The following is a 22,222-nucleotide window of genomic DNA, read 5'->3' as shown; positions in this document are numbered from 1 at the left end:
AGTATATGGTTCTCCAGGTATCAGACAAATGGAAGATCATACAAATAAAACAAGGTTTCCTAAATCTCTGTGCACACAAGGTAAGAAGTCACATGTAATTATCAAACCTCGTAGGTTTTCTTACTTAAATGTATTCTTTTGGTTCTGATTTTGGGAACAATATTAACGTGTTCCATGTACGCGGTTTCATTTGCATAAGGATTTAGAAACCATTTTAGATAAATGGAATATAATCCCATTGAAATATTTTTTAATCTATATATGTAAGGTGTAGTCGAACATCTCGTAATGGCTTCCTTGTAGGGTAGTTTGGTGCATATATTACGCCCTTTTACGCAAGGTGAAAACATTGCCCAGTATCTTAGAGTTAGCATATGTGCTCATGGAGTCTTTCAGTCTTTTCTGACACACTATAGGAGGTCTTGGGTTGGCTTCCCTGATTGCATTTGTTTTTTTTTAATGTTTCCTATAGGACATTGATGGCTTCCAAGAGGAAGCCATCTGAAAAATGGATCAGTCACTCCCCTTAACCATTTCACAGCTTTCGAAGCCTGGGGCGGTTACAAAGTTATGAAATACTGATTTTCTTCACAGCAATGTGAATCTTGTTATGTATATGTTCTGTATTTTTGGAGTTTATTTTTAGCGATTTTTTTTAGGTTGATTTCCAGAATCTGCCTGAAAAAATAAAAAAAACACATCATGTGCACATACCATAAGTAATTTTACCAATTGTAATTTCCTTTTTTTTTGCCATTTATTGTACCGTCATTTGCAAAAATGGCACCACTTTGTATAAATATGAATCTGCTTATGGTTTGTAATGACCGCTGTATAATCGGACTGCTGAAAAAAATATTTACAAGAATACATAATTGTATTATAGAAAAACAAGTAAACGAGCACTATATTGTCAATCCAATCAGTGCTCGTTATTGCCAATTTGCCTGTGTGAGGATAGCAACCATAGATTGAAATATTTATTTATTTTTTAAAAGGGGTTGTTCAGGACTGCTCCTTTGATGGGTGTGACTGTCGACATGTTGATTGACAGCTGGCTACCCACAGTTAGGCAGCTGGGAGCTGGCTGTCAATTAGCATGACAGTCACCCATGCCCCGTCAACAGAGTAGAGCAAAAGAGAAGCCGCTACTTTGCCAACATGACGTCAATGGAAACCAATCCACCGGCAGGGGCGCTCTGTGCCAGCAGAAATCGGCATTGGGCACAACTACCTGCCTGTTAATTCTTCGGCCTATAGTAAAAAAATTAAATAGTCCTGGATAACCCCCTTTAAACCAACCCTATTCAGTAAGGGACCAAATTGAGCCTGAAAATCCAAACCATAAAGTCTTTCCAATGGTAGGATGTTCCCATACATATAAGAATAAAGGCTGAAAATTCTAAAATCAGCCTAACCGGACCATAACGTGTTTCAATATTTATCAGAAAGAGCACATATGGATGAAGTTTGCTTACCAAATTTTTTATTTCCTTGTTGTCTGAATAAGGAAGTGCATATTTTACAATTTACAAATGAGTTTTTCCATAGAAGATTTGATGTAAGTAATAATTTTGACCTCGATCAAGCCTGGTATCCCAGTAACCTGAGTACACAATTTACATGGTATAATGTTAACAACAAGTCACATTCAGGTCCATTATAAAATCACGTGTAAGCTCCGTAGTCAAAACACGTAGGTTTATTATGTGATTAGAGGAACCGCCATACTTTTAATGTAAAAATAAATGAGAAGTTTTATATGAAACGCACCTGGAGGACCCTTTTTTGTTCATTACTGCTGCGCCACTGACCCGGGCGGCTCCTTGCGATGTCCACACCGTGATATCTTCTGCAGCATACCTGGTGAGCTGATGCTCCCTCCCCCCCTCTCAGATTATAATTTCACTAACACACTAATTGAGATACTGCAAATATAAAATGTCTATGCAGGAGAATTTGGCCTTCAAAATTATGTAATTTGTACATAGTAATACCTATGCCAAAATAAGAAATAAAAACAAAAAAAATATCCATAGGTTATTGGTCTTTATGGTGAAAGAATAATACATATAAATATACCCATTACTACACGCAACTTGCATGGGTAATATAAAAATGTATACATACACAGGACAGATGAAGTGTCTTCCACGTATTACGAAATTAGAACATGTTTGTGATCAAGTCCTTACAGTTCCTGCACCAGTCTCATTAAAGGGGTCTAGACACACAAGAGGTTTTGTGAATTGGGAGAGCTACCCAGGTTCCCTGTCCCAAAAACAGGAACTGAGGCATCCTTTACACTGACAAACAATTACAATACACAATGAACACTGCCACAGTCAAATGCAGACTAAATCAGAAACTTGAAATCACCTTGTCCCTTTCAACTCCTAATGTTCCCAAATGAAGCAGGTAGACTTCCATTGTCTAAAGACTCACAGCTGGACCCCATTGTCCTTCAATCCACAAGAGCTGAATGGCAGCAGACAGAGAGGGACATTGGGACCAGAGCTCCCAAGTCTGGGTAGACATCCTGTTCCTGTGGCCTAATCCCCACTGGGGCAGACTTATCAATATGCTCTACCTGTGAAAATTGTATAAAAAGGCCATAAAAAAAAAAGACATAGTATATCCATATGTCACCATCTTATTCCTGCCTCCACTTTTTTTGCAGTTTTCATCCTAATTTCTTGAAAGTACTATTAGAGAAGCAGCAATATCTTAATTGCATAATAAACATTACATATATAATATTATGGGATTTAAATAAAGACAAGTGGCATATTTAATAGAATAGGTTTATGAAAAAATAAATTACATGAAATACTTTTAGTACTGAAATGAAACAGTTTGGGCTATATAATAAGAACTACATATTCTTTAGACTTATACATAATGAGCTTCAGTGCTGGAGATAAAATGGCTTCTTTGAAGCCCAGAAAACCATCATCGCTGCAGCCTAGCAGGTTCTTTTTTTTATTCCGCTAATAGAACAGGATATCTGCTATGTGTGACATCCTGTATGCAAAACATTATTTTCAATAGGACAGCATGGTTTCTTTTTTTTTTTTCTGAAACTGGTTCAGCGTTGATCAATATCTTCCAATTTTACTGATACCTTTCGGGGAAAAAAAAAAAGGTATTGGTCCAAGAATGTAAACTCTAATGGATCTAGTTAGGACTGGCAGCAATGTTTCCATTTATTGTAGATTTAAGGAGACCCGGACGGCTGATGCATGCTGCCCGTGGAGTGGTCAGCATGTACAGAGAGCGGCTGTATGATTTCAGCTATGTACTGTATGTTTTGATCAAACGCTGCAGCATGTCAGAAAAAAAACAGATTAAAAGCTGTGGGCGATGGAAGCACACAAGCAAGTCCCCAGCGGATTCATCCGCTGTCCAGGAGTGACAGGTCTGTCCCCATACACGCATGCAGGGAGAGACTTAATTTCAGGGCATCGGGCAAGTGCAGCCGTTTTCCCATTAAATCTACAGATGGGAACACCAATTTACCCAGAACTAACACTACTGAGGATGCAGGCACATGCAGGACCAGGGATGGACTGGCCATCGGGCAATTCTGGCAAATGCCAGATGGTTCAGTCCACTGGTGGGCCACATTGATGACAACACGGTTTGCAGTCCTAGTGCATAAAGGGGGCTGTGGTGGCCATCATACTGTGCATAAAGGGGGCTGTGGTGGCCATCATACTGTGCATAAAGGGGACTGTGGTAGCCATCATACTGTGTACAGAGGGTTATGGTAGCCAGCATACTGTGCATAAAGGGGGCTGTGGTGGGCATCATACTGTGCATAAAAGGGGCTGTGGTAATAATAATAATAATCTTTATTTTTATATAGCGCTAACATATTCCGCAGCACTTTACAGTTTGCACACATTATCATCACTGTCCCAGATGGGGCTCACAATCTAAATTCCCTATCAGTATGTCTTTGGAATGTGGGAGGAAACCAGAGTACCAGGAGAAAACCCACGCAAACACGGAGAGAACATACAAACTCTTTGCAGAGGTTGTCCTTGGTGGAATTTGAACCCAGGACTCCAGCGCTGCAAGGCTGCAGTGCTATCCACTGAGCCACCGTGCACCATCATACTGTGTACAGAGGGCTAAGGTAGACATCATACTGTGCATAAAGTGGGATGTGATGGCCATCATATTGTGCATAAAACGACTTTTTTGGGCATCTGTGGAGACTATCGTACTGTGCATAGGGTGCTATGGAAGTCATTAATGTGAGCAAGCATTTTTGGGGACTATCACTCAATTGGGGCTGTGGAAATGGTTTTTCAGTCTTATGGTGCTTAAATAAGGGCAAAATAACGGTTAAGTGCCACAATACATGACCCTCTCCTTGTCTATAAAAGTTGAGAAGTATGCCCACCTGTGAATGCCTATGCACCATTAGAAGACTTTTGCTATACGCTCCTGCTCATGGGAATTATTATAATAAAGATGCATTGGTGGTTATTGTTATAAGGAGACAATGATAAATCATTATTATAGGGGAAGCACAAAAGGCATTATTCTTATTAGAAAGCACAGCACAGGGGAAAGGCATTTGTTAATTTAAGGAGGTAGGGGAATAATATTATTATTATTATTATTATTATTATTATTATTAACATTATAAAGAACCAAGGTTATTGTTATTATAAGGAGGTACAGGTTTAATATTATAAGGGATTATTCTGGGGAATATTAATCACTTTACAGCCATTTTCCCTTTTTTTGTTTGTTTCCCTCTCCTTCCAAGAGTTGTAGTTTTTTTTGTTATTTTTCCATACATATAACCCTATGAGTGCTTATGTTTTGAGTGACAAGTTGTACTTCTGAATGACACCATTCATTTTATTATGTGATGCAAGCGAGGAAAAATATTCTAAGTGCGTTGACATTGCAAAAAAATATAAAATTTGCATGTTTACTGTACAGTAAAACTGACCATCAATATGATTTTCCAGATCAGTACAATACATACCAAACATGCATATTTTCTGTATTTTAAGTGGCTGGAAAAAAAAAATATGGAAATTCGTAAAAACACAAACAAATTGCTTAAATTGCGATTTTTTGGAGACCTGTAAGGCTGGGTTCACACTGCGTTACAGCTTCCAGTTCAACACATACGTTAAACGGGCTGCTGTAACGCAAGTGCTGACTTGGCACCATCGATAGTGCAGGTGGAGCATCTGCTAGCTCTATCTGCGCTAGCAGTGACGGACCCGGAAACGCTGCAGCCCGCGTCTCAGGGTCCGTCACTCAATGACGGCACATGGCCCATTGTGGGCGTGCGCTAGCGATGCGTCCGACATAGAACTTAATGGCGGGGTTACGGACTACGTTACACCGCGTTTATGCCGCTGTGTAACGTAGTTCGTCTAATGGACGGGTTCAACGCAGTGTGAACCCAGCCTAACATTTTTAATTATCGATATATGGGGCTGGGTGATGGCTTATTGTTTTGTGCCATGAGCGGACATGGTTACAGTGTAGATGCAATGTTTTGATCCGCTTTTATTGTATTTTATTGCAAAGTTGCAGTGGTCAAAAAAATAATTCTGGTGTTTCTATTTTTCTCATTTACCGATCGTTAAAGTACAATATATCAAAACAATAAAATTAACCCAAACGCAGCAATACCAAATGTTTATTTTTTTAAATGTTTTATTTTTAATTGAGAAAGGGCGATTTGAGCTTTATTTTTTCATATTTAAAAAAATAATGCTTTTTTAATTGTATTTAATAGTCTCTTTAGGGGACTTGAAGCTGCAATCTAATCGCTACTGCTATGTATAGTGAAAATCATGATCTATGTTTCTACTGGCTTTCACAGTAGAATCATTACGTCAAGCAATGGGGTCTTCAGTAGAACCTCGGCTGTCATGGCAACCCTTCGGCGCCCCACAATCAAGTCACAGGCGCATGGAATGACATGCCCCTGCCAGTGAGTGTTAAATTAACCTTTCAATCACGAATGGCAGCTTTTAACAGGCTAACAACCACGGGTGGAGCTTGGTTCCACCTGTGGCTGATAAGGCACATGATGGCTGACTAAATCAGCCATCATCTGCTGGGAAAAATGCAGGCTTGGCATGCAAGCCTGCATCCATATAGGGAAACTGCATATCACAAATGTGTTTCATAAGGTGTGAAGGGGTTAAATGAGGAGGCACAGGAGGGATTACTGCAAAATGGCACAGGGGGACCATTATTTCTATTGGAAGCTGCATAACTTATTACTATGAGGAAGCACAGAGGAAACATTACTGTATCAAGGCACACTGGGGGTATTTTTATTGTGTGGGGAACAAACACAGATTACTATTACTATACAGGGCACAGACTAGTATATTGGTCCTATCACTGGTTTGTGTAGAGGTTGGGAATTTGAGGAGGGGGCTGAAAACCAGTAAGCCAAATGAGTCTGTGTGTTACATTGTGCAGGGGTGAGTTATTGACGACGACATCCGGGTCACCAGACCTAGGAAACTTGCTGATCATGCCCAGTGCATCATGAGGAAGTTTGTCAGTACAGAGCTGACACTTTCTCTGTTGCATCTCCATACTGTACATACGATCAGCTTGCATAGTGGGGCAAATTAAAAAAGTTAGAAAAAAGTTAATTTTTTTTATTTTAAAAATATTTAAAAAATCCAAAATAAAATATTGTATCTAAAATATTTGAATGAAAAAAAAAATCTAAAACAATAAAAGTACACATTTGGTATTGCTGCGTCCGCAACGCTCCAACCTATAAAACTGCCCCACTAGTTAACCCCTTTAGTGATGATAAAGCATTGTATTCTTGCTTTTTTTATGATCATACCGCCGAACAAAAAGTGGATTAAAACGCGATTAAAAAGACTGATAAACATGGTACCGCTGAAAATGTCATCTTGTCCCGAAAAAAAAACACGCTGCCATACAGCTCCATCAGCAGAAAAATAAAAGTTATAGCTCTCAGAATAAAGAAATGAAAAAATAGATTTTTTTTTACAAAATAGTTTTTATTGTATAAAAGCGCCAAAACATAAAAAAATAAATAAATGAAGTTTTGTTGTAATCGTACTGACCTGAAGAACAAAACTGCCTTATAAATTTTACCACACACGGAAAGGCATAACCCCCCCCCCCCCACCACCCCAAAGAAATCCCTGAAATGCTGTGGGCCAAAATATGGAAAAATTGTAGTTTTCAAAATGTGGTGATGCAAAAACCTATTTCTTGCAATAAAAGGCATCCTTTAGTGTGTGACAGCAGTCAAACATAAAAACCCGATATAAAGCTGGTATCGCTGTACTCGCACCGACCCAAAGAATAAAGTCTCCTGATCAATTATACCGCATGAGGAACAACATAAAAAATAAATAAAACCTTTTCTTCGCATGCTGTTGATTTTTTTCATTCTGCCTCCCAGAGATTGCAGTAATGCTTGGCGCACATTTATCCTGCGCTCTACGCTGAGCGCTTACATCGGAGTTTCTGTTCAAATCTCTGAAATTCGTGAATCAGATAGAACCCCCTATAATGCGGCAGATAGAGGCACTGTGGATGCCGTCTGACCTGTGATCCGGTGGTGTCCATCTTTTTAGGATTACATAAAAAGTGCCATTGACCACAGTTTTGTGCACTTCTGAAAAGGACACCACTGAACAGAGGCAAGATGTAGTCCAGACTAAAGGTACCTTCACACTAAGCGACTTTACAACGATATCGCTAGCGATCCGTGACGTTGCAGCGTCCTGGATAGCGATATCGTTGTGTTTGACACGCAGCAGCGATTAGGATCCCGCTGTGAGATCGCTGGTCGTTGCTGAAAGTCCAGAACTTTATTTCGTCGCTGGATCTCCCGCTGACATCGCTGAATCGGTGTGTGTGACACTGATCCTGCGATGTCTTCACTGGTAACCAGGGTAAACATCGGGTTACTAAGCGCAGGGCCGCGCTTAGTAACCCGATGTTTACCCTGGTTACCATTGTAAAAGTAAAAAAAAAAAAAAACACATACTCACATTCCGGTGCCCGGCGTCCGCTTCCCTGCACTCCTCCTGCATCCTGTGTAAGTGCCGGCCGTAAAGCAGAGCGGTGACGTCACCGCTCTGCTCTGTGGGAGATGCCGGAGATGTTCGGCGCTGGCACAGGATGCAGGAGGAGTGCAGGGAAGCGGACGCCGGGCACCGGAATGTGAGTATGTGTTTTGTTTTTTTTACTTTTACAATGGTAACCAGGGTAAACATCGGGTTACTAAGCGCGGCCCTGCGCTTAGTAACCCGATGTTTACCCTGGTTACCAGGGGACTTCGGCATTGTTGGTCGCTGGAGAGCTGTCTGTGTGACAGCTCTCCAGCGACCACACAACGACTAAACAGCGACTCTGCAGCGATCGGCATCGTTGTCTGTATCGCTGCAGCGTCGCTTCATGTGAAGGTACCTTAAGTCTGCTGCCCCATTATAGTGAATGGATCCCTCGGGGATTTCATCTGAATCACGTCTCTGAGATTTCAATGGAAACCCCAAAGTAAGTGCTCAGCGTAGAGCGCCAGATAACTGATCCCAAACATTATGTAAAATGTTCTTAATAAAAGCTTCAACTCAAGCCACAAAAAAAGCAAGTCCCCACTCAGATCTGTCAATAGAAATAAAGGGAGCTTCCACATTACTGGTCACACAAAGGCTCTGGAAAGACAAAATGGCTACTCACCTGCCAAAAGGAATTCAGCAAATTCTCAAATCCAAATAACCCCCTCCCTTCTGAGCCCCACAATGTACCTAAACCACATTGTGTCCACGATTGGCATTTCTGAAGCGATGAGAGCCCGCCTAACTTACGAGTACATGCTTGCAGAAACACGGGCTGGACATAAACTGGTGACTAATGCACTGGTCACTACAACAGCAGTATGCAATTTTCACTCTGCAACATTCATTGCTGCTTGCTTCTGGAAAATACCCATGGAGTCAAAATAGTCACTACACCTGTAGATAAATTCCCCAAGGGGTATGGTTTCCAAAATGGGGTTATTTTAGAGGGGTAGATTCTGCTCTTCAAGCAATTAGGAGCTCTGTATATGGAGTTCGCAAACTGTTATAGGAAAATGTGCGCTCCAGGAGGCAAATAGCACTCCGTTCCTCCCGAGTCTCTCCGTATGGCAAAGTAGTACTGTACAGACACATATTGGGTATTGCCACGTTCAGTAGAAATTGTGGGACAAATTTTAGTGCCATTTTTACCCACTTCTTGTGTGAAACTTGCATGCCGGGACCAGAACTGAAAGGGCTGCATCCACTGTTTCCGGGGGGAAGTTTTAGACAGACGGATCTTCCCCTGCTGCTGAAGAGAAGGAGCAGCCTGCCGTAAAAGAGAAAAAGCATGCAAAGCAAGTCAGTCAGTTGCCCGCTCAGAGCAGTGAGGAGGGCAGTGTAGGGAGCAGTGTGCAGAACGGTGAGCGGCGCGCACTCTGCTTCCCTCACCAGAGTATTGCTTTGACAACGGGCCGTATAGAAGGGGCCCCGTCGCCTGCAGAGCAGAGCTTTGCAGAGCAGAGCCGTGCCTGCAGAGCAGAGCCAAGCCAGGTGCTGCAGCAGCCAGAGAGAGAAGTGCTCCGTCCGTGGAGTATCAGAGCCACAAAGACAAGCGACCGCCGTCACCCCCCATCAACAGCGGGAACCAAAGAGAGAGACAGGCAGTGTATGCCCGGTGACCGTTATAAAGCCAGGTGCCAGACATTTTAGGATCGTGAGTACCGTGCGCGTGCCGCCTGAAAGAAACCGGGAGCGTGACCGTTATTTACATCCCAACTGTACTAGTGAATGTCGGCCCATAGACTTGTGACCTGACTTCACTAGCGTATGTTAGCACAGCCGCGCTGGGCTCGTACTGGACTGTGGTCCTCACCGTTAAGTAGCCACTACAGTATATGGACTAGGGGCAGTGGAAGGTACTGGAGACCAACCACTGTCACCAGAAGACTGGTTTCTATTGTTCTGACACCACAGGGGCTCTGCCAGTGTGACATGGCACCATCAAACCATTCCAGCATAATTTGAACTCCAACATGGCACCTCTTCCATTCTGAGCATTGCACTGTGCCTCAAAAGTAGTATTTTGCCACATATGGGGTATCTGCGTACTCTGGAGAAATCGCACAACAAATTGTACGGTGCAATTTCTCATGTTCACCTTATGAAAATGTAATATTTTGTGCTAAAAACATTTGTGAGGAAAATGTGATTTTATTTTTACGGGTCAACGTTATAAACTTCTGTGAAACACCTGAAGGTTCAATGTGCTCACCACACATCTAGATCAATTCCCTGAGGGGTCTAGTTTCCAAAATGGTGTCACTTGTGGGGGATTTTCACTGTTTAGGCACATCAGAGGCTCTCCAAACAAGACATGGTATCTGCCAATTATTCCAGCAAATTTTGCATTCAAAAAGTCAAATGGCACTCCTTCCCTTCCGAGCTCTGCCGTGTGCCCAAACAGTGGTTTTCTCCCTCATACAGGGTATCTAGTGATGAACAAGTATACTCGTTGCTCGGGTTTTCCCGAGCATGCTCGGGTGTCCTCCGAGTATTTTGGCGTGCTCGGAGATTTAGTTTATGTCGACGCAGCTGCATGATTTACGGCTGCTTGACAGTCTGAATACATGCGGGGGTTGCCTATTTGTTAGGGAATCTTCACATGTATTCAGGCTGTCTAGCAGTCGCAAGTCATGCAGCTGCATCGACAAAACAATCTCCGAGCATGCCAAAATACTCGGAGGACACCTGAGCATACTTGGGAAAACCCCGAGCAACGAGTATACTCGCTCATCACTAGAGGTATCGGCATGCTAAGGAGAAATTACACAACAAATGTTATGGTAATTTTTTCCTGTTACCCTAGTCAAAATAAAACATTTGGATCTGAAGTAAATTTGTGAAAAAAGGTTAAATGTTTTTTTTCCACATTCCAAAAATTCCTGTGAAGGACCTGAAGGGTTAGTAAACTTCTTGAGTGTGGTTTTGAGCACCTTGAGGGGTGCAGTTTTTAGAATGGTGTCACTTTTGGGTATCATATAGACCCCTCAAAGTGACTTTAAATGTGATGTGGTCTCTAAAAAAAAAAAAAAAATGGTGCTGTAAAAATGAGAAATCGGTCAACATTTAACCCTTGTAACTTTAACAAAAAAATAATTTGTTCTAAATTTGTGCTGATGTAAAGTAGACATGTGGGAAATGTTCCTTATTAAGTATTTTGTGTGACGCATCTCTGATTTATGGGCATGAAAATTCAAAGTTGGAAAATTGCTAAGTTTTCTCCAAATTTCATTTTTTTTCACCGATAAACGCAGGTTATATCAAATAAATTTTACCACTATTATGAAGTACATAATATGTCACGAAAAAATCTCAGAATCACCAGGATCCATTAAAGCGTTCCAGAGTTATTACCTCATAAAGGGACAGTGGTCAGAATTGTAAAATAATGGCCTGGTCATTAACGTGCAAACCACCCTCGGGGGTAAAGGGGTTAAAAGACATCTTTATGTCAATCTGCACATGCATAACCAGATAATTTTCTGGTTTTAAAGTGGCTTATGGTCAAAGTATTTAACCAATGAAGATCTAAGGTGCACATACTTTAAATGTTGACAGAGAGGGCTATTCCTCCCAAATCCCCCAATACACAGTCATCCAGGGGAAGGGTAGTAAGCAGAGAATATGAGGGGGTTTGACTTATTTCACATTGTAACAAAGGAGCCAGGATGTTATTATAATAATAATAATAATAATCTTTATTTATATAGCGCCAACATATTCCGCAGCGCTTTACAGTTTAACAGTTTCAAACACAACAGTCATAGGTAACAATGTTAACAATACAGCAATAAAGCAAAATAAGACGACCCTGCTCGTGAGAGCTTACAATCTACAATGAGGTGGGGAGATACAAAGTACAGGTGTGTATTTACAATGATGGTCCAGCCATCTTCAGGGGGTGGGGGGTAGGTGAGATAGTGAATGGGCTACACACACACACAAACATAAAATGACTGATTAGGGAACGCGATAGGCCGCTCTGAACAAATGAGTTTTGAGTGAGCGCCTAAAGCTATGCAAGTTGTGGATGGTCCTAATATCTTGGGGTAGAGCATTCCAGAGGATTGGCGCAGCACGGGAGAAGTCTTGGAGTCGGGAGTGGGAGGTACGGATTAGTGCAGAGGTTAGTCGAAAGTCGTTTGCAGAGCGCAGAGGTCGGTTAGGCCGATAGACAGAAATGAGGGAGGAGATGTAAGGGGGTGCCGCACTGTGGAGAGCTTTGTGGGTGAGAACAAGTACTTTGAATTGTATCCTGTAATGAATGGGCAGCCAGTTATTGTGCATATACATACGTTATTGGACAACATCCTTGTACAGAGCAAAATACTTTATCCAGTATTATTCAACAATCAAGAGCATTCCAATTAGTGTTGTTGGAATAATTTTGGCATGTTATGCAACAACAGCTCTGGTTGAAGTATATAATCAAACCAATTGTAGCCAGTATAGGCTTTATAAGTGTGGGCAAAATCCACATTTGCCTTAAAAAAATAAATTGAATTGTATATGAGGTGTTGGAATATGGCATAACCACTGGTCAAATGTTTATATTCAGTTGGCAGCGATTTGAGCATGGCCAAATTAACACAAAAGTTCAGTTCTAGTAGTATATAGACATTTGGCCAGTGACTTGGAGGGCATCAATGAGGACACTATTAGCGCATTTGGAGTTAAATGGTGCTAATTAAAGTTTCACACTAGCAGTTCATACAGTAGCAGACTTGTCCGAATCCTTCTTTGATAACACTGGTCAACAGCATTTTTGGTGCCAAAGATATTTCATCGAATTTAGGGTATTTTTGGGGTGCTGATTCTGAATATGTCATCAGTTTTGCCAGATTGGCTCAAGTTTTTGAGATTTTTGGTATCTTATTTATAGCACTTGTTGGTAAATGCGACGCATCATCTCATTAATTTCTTTGGATTAGTACTTGAACTGAGCAGTTCTCAATATAGTTTTGTGTTAATTAGTGTTCTAAAAGTTTGTTCATAGCTTGATTTTTGCACTAACTTTATGTTGTTGTCTGTTTTCCAGTGAAAAGCATGAACTCATCAAGAAGAAGTTGTCTTAACGATCCAGACTCATTCTGTTACATTTGTGGTGAATACACACTGCCAAAACATAGAAGAAACATAACAGACTTCGTAAAAAAAGTGTATTTTGCCTATTTTGGGGTTATGCTTGGGGACCAAGACAAGTTTTGGGCACCACACAGTGTGCAAAGCATGTATCGAATTATTACGAAAATAGAGCAAAGGACAAAGAAAAAGCTTCAAATTTGGTGTTCCAATGGTGTGGAGAGAGCCAAAAAATCATCATGATGACTGTTATTTATGGTAAACACAGGTACAGGCACATCTTCACAATGACGGACAGGCCTTCTTGCAGATTCCATGTTACTCCCATTTTCGTTTCTTATGCTTATTGAATCCTTGCACTTGCACTGCACAGAAATAACAGTCATCATGATGATTTTTTGGCTCTCTCCACACCATTGGAACACCAAATTTGAAGCTTTTTCTTTGTCCTTTGCTCCATTTTCGTAATAATTCGATACATGCTTTGCACACTATGTGTGGTGCCCAAAACTTGTCTTGGTCCCCAAGCATAACCCCAAAATAGGCAAAATGCACTTTTTTTACGAAGTCTGTTATGTTTCTTCTATGTTTTGGCAGTGTGTATTCACCACAAATTTAACAGAATGAGTCTGGATCGTTAAGACAACTTCTTCTTGATGAGTTCATGCTTTTCACTGGAAAACAGACAACAACATAAAGTTAGTGCAAAAATCAAGCTATGAACAAACTTTTAGAACACTAATTAACACAAAACTATATTGAGAACTGCTCAGTTCAAGTACTAATCCAAAGAAATTAATGAGATGATGCGTCGCATTTACCAACAAGTGCTATAAATAAGATACCAAAAATGTCAAAAACTTGAGCCAATCTGGCAAAACTGATAGCATATTCAGAATCAGCACCCCAAAAATACCCCAAATTCATTAAAATATTTTGGACACCAGAAAAAAATTTTTTTGTTGACCTGTGTAATTGCCCCCATGCAGTTCTGTGCACCCAACCTGTAACAACCTCCAAGCCCCTTTTTTATATTTTCCTTGTGCACGTATGGCTCTCATGAAAGGTCTTCATTATTCTCCAGGGTATTTTAAGAGCAGAATAATGTCTCTGCTCTTTACTTTTAACACTTTTAAAATGGTAGATCTAGAATGACTCGTTAATCAGCAAATTGATGTGTTGTCAAATGCACCTTTATGACTTTGCACAAAGTACTGGGACATCAATATATGCGCACAATGTAAGTTTGGTAAGCTATAAAGTGATCTATTAGGTGCAGTTAAATACAAACTTGACAATTTGTAGTTGGATCAATTTGCATCAAAAGTACTTGGAGAGATAGTCCTAGAAGGATTTTGCAGCACTGGGGTCCTGGGTTCAAATTACATCTGCAAAGAGTTTCTTCAGCATATTCTCCCCGTGTTTGCATGAGTTTCCTCAAAGTTCTTCAATTTCCTCCCACACTCGAAAGACACACTGATAGGGAATTTAGATTGTGAGGCCTTATGGCGATAACACACTGTGGAAATTAATGGCGATATAAGCGAATAAAATAAATGGTGTATATTGCCATGAGTCTGTTTGGTGACATGCGGAGTTCTGATCTAACAGTATGATATATAATATATGCGCTGTTCTCAGCCATAGATACACAGGTCTGCTTACCTTATAAGCAAAAAGTATTCTACATATATGCGTCTACTCCAAATCGGAGTAGCTATAGAAAATATTGTAGCAGTTTTGGAAAAAAATACTACCGCCAGCACAGTAAAATTGCATTATGATGATCACACAGTTCGACTCAAATATGTGCTAGAAACAATGTCAGCATTTGTGTAAAACATGGCAATACCAATGTTACTTTGTAGTATCACAGTATCCAATGGACCCGGCACGGTGCCTCAATAATATAACAAGTTTGCATCCTTCCACGGTGTTCTGCATTAATAGAACATGCTTAAAAGGAGTTGTCAACTACATTAATATTTTTAATATTGATAGACTATACTTTACTATACTCTCTGCCAGCGTCGGACTGGTGCACCTTGGGCCCACCAGAGAAAATCATTCTTGGGGCCCACTATGTAGCTACACATCTTAATTATGTAGCAGGGGTTGGGGTAGCCCCCCCCTCAGAATATAAAGTAGCCCCCTTATAGAATATAATGTTGCCCCCCTCAGAATATAATGTAGCCCTCTCATAGAATATAATGCAGCACCCCACATAATATAATGCAACCCCCTCAGGTATAACGCAGTCCCCACCATAGAATATAATGTAGCACCCTCATAGGGTATAATGCAGCTCACCACAGAATATAATGCAGTCTCCAATTGAGTATACTGTAGCCCCCTCATAGGGCATAATGCTGCTCATATAGTATGATGTAGCCCCCAGAATATAATGTAGTCCCGAGAGAATAATGCAGCCCCCCCCCACAGAATATAATGTAGCCCCCTTAAAGTATAATGCAGCCCCACTCCACCCCCATCATTGTTCTCATCACCACCTCCATCATTGTCTTCTCCCACACCACCCCCATCACTGCCCATTCCACCACCTCCATCATTGTCCATTTCATCACCTCCATCATTGCCTCCCCCACCACCATTGCCCATTTCCTCACCTCCATCATTGCCTCCCCCTCCACCAACATTGCCCATCACCTCCATCATTGCCTCCCCACCGCCATCATTGCCTCCCCACCATCATTGCTTAATCACCTCCATCATTGCCTCCCCCACCATCATTGCCTATCACCTCCATCATTGCCTCCCCTCACCATCATTGCCCATCACCTCCATCATTGCCTCCCCACCATCATTGCCCATCACTTCCATCATTGTCTCCCCCACCATCATTGCCTATCACCTCCATCATTGCCCATCACTAACATCATTGCCTAATCACCTCCATCATTGCCCATCACCTCCATCATTGCCCATCACCTCCATCATTGCCCATCACCTCCATCATTGCCCATCACCTCCATCATTGCCCATCACCTCCATCATTGCCCATCACCTCCATCATTGCCCATCACCTCCATCATTGCCCATCACCTCCATCATTGCCCATCACTAACATCATTGCCTAATCACCTCCATCATTGCCCATCACCTCCATCATTGCCCATCACCTCCATCATTGCCCATCACCTCCATCATTGCCCATCACCTCCATCATTGCCCATCACCTCCATCATTGCCCATCACCTCCATCATTGCCCATCACCTCCATCATTGCCCATCACCTCCATCATTGCCCATCACCTCCATCATTGCTCATCACCTCCATCATTGCCCATCACCTCCATCATTGCCCATCACCTCCATCATTGCCCATCACCTCCATCATTGCCCATCACCTCCATCATTGCCTAACCACCTCCATCATTGCCTAACCACCTCCATCATTGCCCATCACCTCCATCATTGCCTAACCACCTCCATCATTGCCCATCACCTCCATCATTGCCTCCCCTCACCATCATTGCCCATCACCTCCATCATTGCCTCCCCTCACCATCATTGCCCATCACCTCCATCATTGCCTCCCCACCATCACTGCCTAATCACCTCCATCATTGCCTCCCCACCATCATTGCCCATCACTTCCATCATTGCCTTCCCTCACCATCTGTCAGGACTCTGAACATTTTTTACCTTTTGTGCATTACTGCCCTTTTCCAACATGGTGTCTTTGGTCTCATGTGCACTTGTCTTCCTGCTATAAAACTCCACCCCAGCCTTCAGTCTGTGCTAGATTATTCTGCTTTGCATCCAGCTCCTGATTACTCCCTGGCCTTGCACCTGCACCTGTGAACCTGTGTTGGAGATCCTGCCACTCTGCTCTGAGTTCCTGCTGCATACACCAGTGTTCAGTAATCCTTCATCTGCTGCTCGTGTTACTTCCATCTGCCTTTGCTGGACATGTAAGCTGTTTGCTGCTCTGCAAAACCTGAGACTATTAACCAGGCCTCCCTGGTTGAGCTAAGATATGATTTGAACTGCCTTATAGCATATCTATCTGTGTCTGGACTAAGTCAAGGATCTATTCGTGTCAAGTTTCCTCAAGAATAACTGTGCTTCATAGACTTTCTGTTTGTTTGCATCTACCTCTGAAGTTTTCTATTGACTGCTAAGCTGCGTTTATTATTTGCACCTAGTGTTGTGGACTTAAGTTTCTCTCTGCACCTGTTTGAATCACCGTGTGATAATATAAACTTTACCACTTATTTAACTGTGTCCTGTTGTCTTGTTCCACGCAAAGAGTCTCCTGAATTATCCCCTATAATTATTACACCATCATTGCCCATCACCTCCATCATTGCCTCCCCCTCCACCAACATTGACCATCACCTCCATCATTGCCCATCACCTCCATCACTGCCTCCCCACCATCATTGCTTAATCACCTCCATCATTGCCCATCAATTCCATCATTGCCTCCCCTCACCATCATTGCCCATCACCTCCATCATTGCCTCCCCACCATCACTGCCTAATCACCTCCATCATTGCCCATCACCTCCATCATTGCCCATCACCTCCATCATTGCCCATCACCTCCATCATTGCCCATCACCTCCATCATTGCCCATCACCTCCATCATTGCCTCCCCACCATCACTGCCTAATCACCTCCATCATTGCCCATCACCTCCATCATTGCCCATCACCTCCATCATTGCCCATCACCTCCATCATTGCCCATCACCTCCATCATTGCCTCCCCACCTCCATCATTGCCCATCACCTCCATCATTGCCCATCACCTCCATCATTGCCCATCACCTCCATCATTGCCCATCACCTCCATCATTGCCCATCACCTCCATCATTGCCCATCACCTCCATCATTGCCCATCACCTCCATCATTGCCCATCACCTCCATCATTGCCCATCACCTCCATCATTGCCCATCACCTCTATCATTGCCCATCACCTCCATCATTGCCTCCCCACCATCATTGCCTAATCACCTCCATCATTGTCTCCCCCACCATCATTGCCTATCATCTCCAAGGGTGAATCAATCACCCGAAAACCCCGGCCATATGACCGAAAACCGGTCCCGCCAAATTCAGGTGACAGGTTCCCTTTAAGCCAAAACACGCGTCGGGGTGGTTGCCACCCATATAAGGAAAACTCCATAAGCAAGTTTTACTACCCATACCTACTCTTATGCCTACATCTTCGTGCTCTTAGCCTTTGAGGCGATATGGACTTTATATAATCCACATGGATATACTTGGGAATTAAATATTTCAATATAGTCCTTATGAACGTTGATGTGCCACATACAAGCATACTACTAGGATATAGTACAGAGTTCCTTTTCTTGAGAACATAAATCCTGCCATACTTTACCTGCACTTTTTTTTTTGCATTTTTTTTGCAATACAATTTGACGAATTTGTTACCATTTGGGTGTGCGCCCCTTGTTTTTAGGTATTCTTCAGCATTGCTCTGATTTTCCTTGTTATCACCTGTATGTTAATAAACTTATAAAATCTTTCACCACCCCTTTGTATTGGACTTTATGGTCAGATCCACTCCTCCCTCTTTTCCACATGTTTCCATATGTACAGATATATGTAGTCTGGTTCCTCCCTATGTAGGTAGCATACTTTCCACAAGATTAGGATAGAATAATATATATATATATATCTTCCGTCACTATACTAATGGGACCTACCCTCTTTCCTTGTTCCCCATATGTTACCATTTCTGTAATGTTAAGAAATACAATGTACTTTTATTTCAAGGTGGGCATTACAATTCTCTATAGGGAATGTTGAATTCTGAACCTATTTTTCAAAATTCCCTTTAGCATATGTTTAGCTAACAAAGAAGGTAAAGATAACACTCAACCACTCAACTATAACACTTTCAATTCCCTCCTCCATCCATCATTGCCCCCCTTCAACCTTGCTCATTTCTGCAGAAATGGTTGCACAATTCAAAAATAAGATCAACCTAATCAGACAAAGCTTTATTGTTCAACCCCCACAACCTCTCTGCATAACAGATCAATGCCCTTCCCCCAAAACTTTCATGCCCACAATCACTGAGGAAAGGTTTACTCATCCTCTCTCCAAATCACACCTCACCATTTGTGCACTTGACCACATACCATCCCACCTACTTCCCAAACTCACTACCCTTCAACTTCTCATTAACCTCTGGTGTCTTTCCTTCTGCTTGCTTTCAAACAAGCAACACTCAAGCCTATCCTGAAGAAGTGATCCCTTGACCTAATCTCTAAGGTTGAGCGAATTTTCTCGGCTCCCTCCTTATTCGGCAAGCTATAGCGCTTACCGATAAGCTGCAGAAGGAACCCGGCTTCCTGGATCGTGCCGAATGATCGACTGTTCGGCTCCGCAGCTGCATGTGTCGTCGCTGTGTGACAGGCACGACACATGCATGGAGAGCCTGCTTATTGGGCTCTCCATGCATGTGTCATGACTGTCACACAGCTTCAACACATGCAGCTGCGGCGCCGAACAACTGATTACCAGGTCAATCCAGGAAGCCAGGTTCCCTCTGCAGCAAAAACTACAATTCTGCTACCATCCCCACCATTCCACTGAAACTTACCTAATCAAAACTAAATGACTTGTTAACTGCTAAAGCTAGCAAACAATATTCTGTACTCCATCTTCTTCTTGACCTGTCCTCTGTTTTTGACACAGTTGACTACCTCCTCCTACAGATCCTCTTCTCTTGGCATCATATACCTTGCGATCTCCTGGATTTTCTCATACCTCACTAATCGCACATATAGCATCTCCCATTCTCATACTACCGCCTCATGCCACCCTCTCTGATAGTGGCAAGAGAGCGTCCAGATTCTTTCCTGGGACACCTTCTCTTCTCCATCTATGCCATTGGTCTGGACAACGCAAAAGTACCTATGACTTCCAGTACCACCTACATGCTGATGACAATCAAATCTACCTTTCTGGCCCATATGTAAACTTTCTACTGTCCAGAATCCCAAAGCTATCTCCTCCTTTTTCTCACCACTCATTCTAAAATTCAGGGTGGGAAATAAAAAATAAACTCGTAATTGTTCTTCCATTTCACTCAACTCCTTCTACCCGATCTATTACTTTGTAAAGTGTTGCAGAAATTGTTGGTTCTATATTGCCATCACAATAAATTACATCAGCTTTCCCTTTTCTTACAAGTCTACTGCCTTGGTGTAACCCTTGACTTTGCCCTGTCCTTCAAACCAAACATCCACACACCCTTCCCACCTCCTGCCGCCTCCATCCAACTCAAAAAATATTTCCAGAATTTGTCGTTCCCTCAACCCCAAATCTACTAATCCAGTTTAAAATACTAACAATTTACAAGGCTGTACATAATCTTCCTCCTCCATATATCTCCAAATTAACCTCCCCATACTTTTACACATGTAAATCACTGGTCCTCACAAGACCTCCTTCTCTCATAGGTTCCTCATCCATTTGCCTCTAAGACCTGATCATGCCCTATTTTTTGGCATTCCTCACCATGTTCTAATGGCTCCCACATTGGGAACCTTCAGAGGCAACCTGAAAACTCCTCTTCAGGAAAGCCTATAGCCAACAATAACCCCTGTTGTCACTTCACCACCAGACCTATTGTTTCATTTCCCATTACCTTGTAGATAGGAAGCCTGGCAGAACATGGTCTTCCCCTGTGTACCATTCTCTCACTGTGTCTGTTAATTGTAATTTATATATGAATATAACCCTTTTTATATGCACATGTTGTGGAATCAACTTTGCTTTAAAAATAAATTTTGATGATAACCTATACTTACAAGTTAAGATCAGATTGATAGCCAGATTTCCTCTCTTGTTAGAAGTTCTTGAGGAACACATTTTTTTTGCAATGGGCAATTCATGTCCTTAGCTATGGCGCTAGTGTTGAAAAATGTCGGTCTGAGAGTGATCTCAAAAGGCAGGCGAGGCACATGTGACAGCTGTCGAACTCCTATACAGCAAAATCAAATTTAGACTACTCAGCAAAATGTTACCTCCTTAGGGGGGCTCCCAAGTAGGTCCATGTGAGTACCATTTAGAAACACATTACAATGTGTTAAATAGATTCATTTGCATGTAATGCCCCTCTAGAGTCCTGTTTAGCATATTGGTGGCTGAGTGAAGGGCATGCCACAACATGAATGGAAATGCCATGTTTTAGAGCCTTTCATAGCAATAAACCAATCATTCAGGACCAATATTTCTTCTGTGCTTTTTATATGAATTGCTCTAGCTTCACTTTGTGGATCATCATTGGCTGCTTAGGGATTTGAGGCTCACAAATGGGACATGAATCATTACATCCTATAAAGACCATCCATTTTTAACAAACAGATTTGCCATTTCCTACACTTAAAAACCAAAACAAAACAAACAAACAACAACAAAAAATATATACTTTTAGTGTTCAGTCTCTAACAGTCATAAGAAGGCAATAAGAATGTCAGAGTCTCCAAACATTTTGTGGTATAATCACATTACACACAGTTGAGCTACCCCCAACAGTGTCACTATTAACATTGACTGAGGTGTGACTTCCCGTTCTAATTATATTTGACCCTATATGTAAATGTTTTGCACCCACCACAAGATCCTAGTGTATCTCTTGCACGGAGACATGTGTAAGGTTGGAAAACCTGTTTTTCTAGACTATAAGCATAGCAAACCCTTCAAATATGCCCATTTGCCACCAAAATCCTCAAATCACCGAGTTAATATTGTCTTAATTCAGCCACTTATAGCCAGGCACTCCTATATCAGAATGCCCAAACTTAGCGTTTTATCACTGTTGTGTGCTTTTGACATATAATCATGGGACTTGCTCTCATGCCTAAAGTGGCACCTTTGGGACTACCCAAAAATTATACATCAAAAACTTTTTTCAATTTCTAATGTGTGTGAGTATGACTTTAAAGAAAAAAAAAAGGTTTTTGTACTGTGTTAGCCAGTTAAAAGGCATCACAACTACAAGATTGATTGTTCTCAGTGAG

General features: G+C 41.9%; 1 protein-coding gene across 4 annotated transcripts in view; it reads right to left on the bottom strand.

The window, feature by feature from the left end:
- Positions 1 to 22,222, bottom strand: part of LOC143814832 (T-box protein VegT-like) — a 72,631-nt gene that overhangs the window by 4,263 nt on the left and 46,146 nt on the right. The gene's annotated exons all lie outside the window — the stretch shown is intronic.

This window comes from Ranitomeya variabilis, chromosome 1, assembly GCF_051348905.1.
Source record: "Ranitomeya variabilis isolate aRanVar5 chromosome 1, aRanVar5.hap1, whole genome shotgun sequence".
NCBI lineage: Eukaryota > Metazoa > Chordata > Amphibia > Anura > Dendrobatidae > Ranitomeya > Ranitomeya variabilis.
Note: the sequence above shows the minus strand (reverse complement) of the source record. Positions and strands in the feature narration are given on the sequence as shown.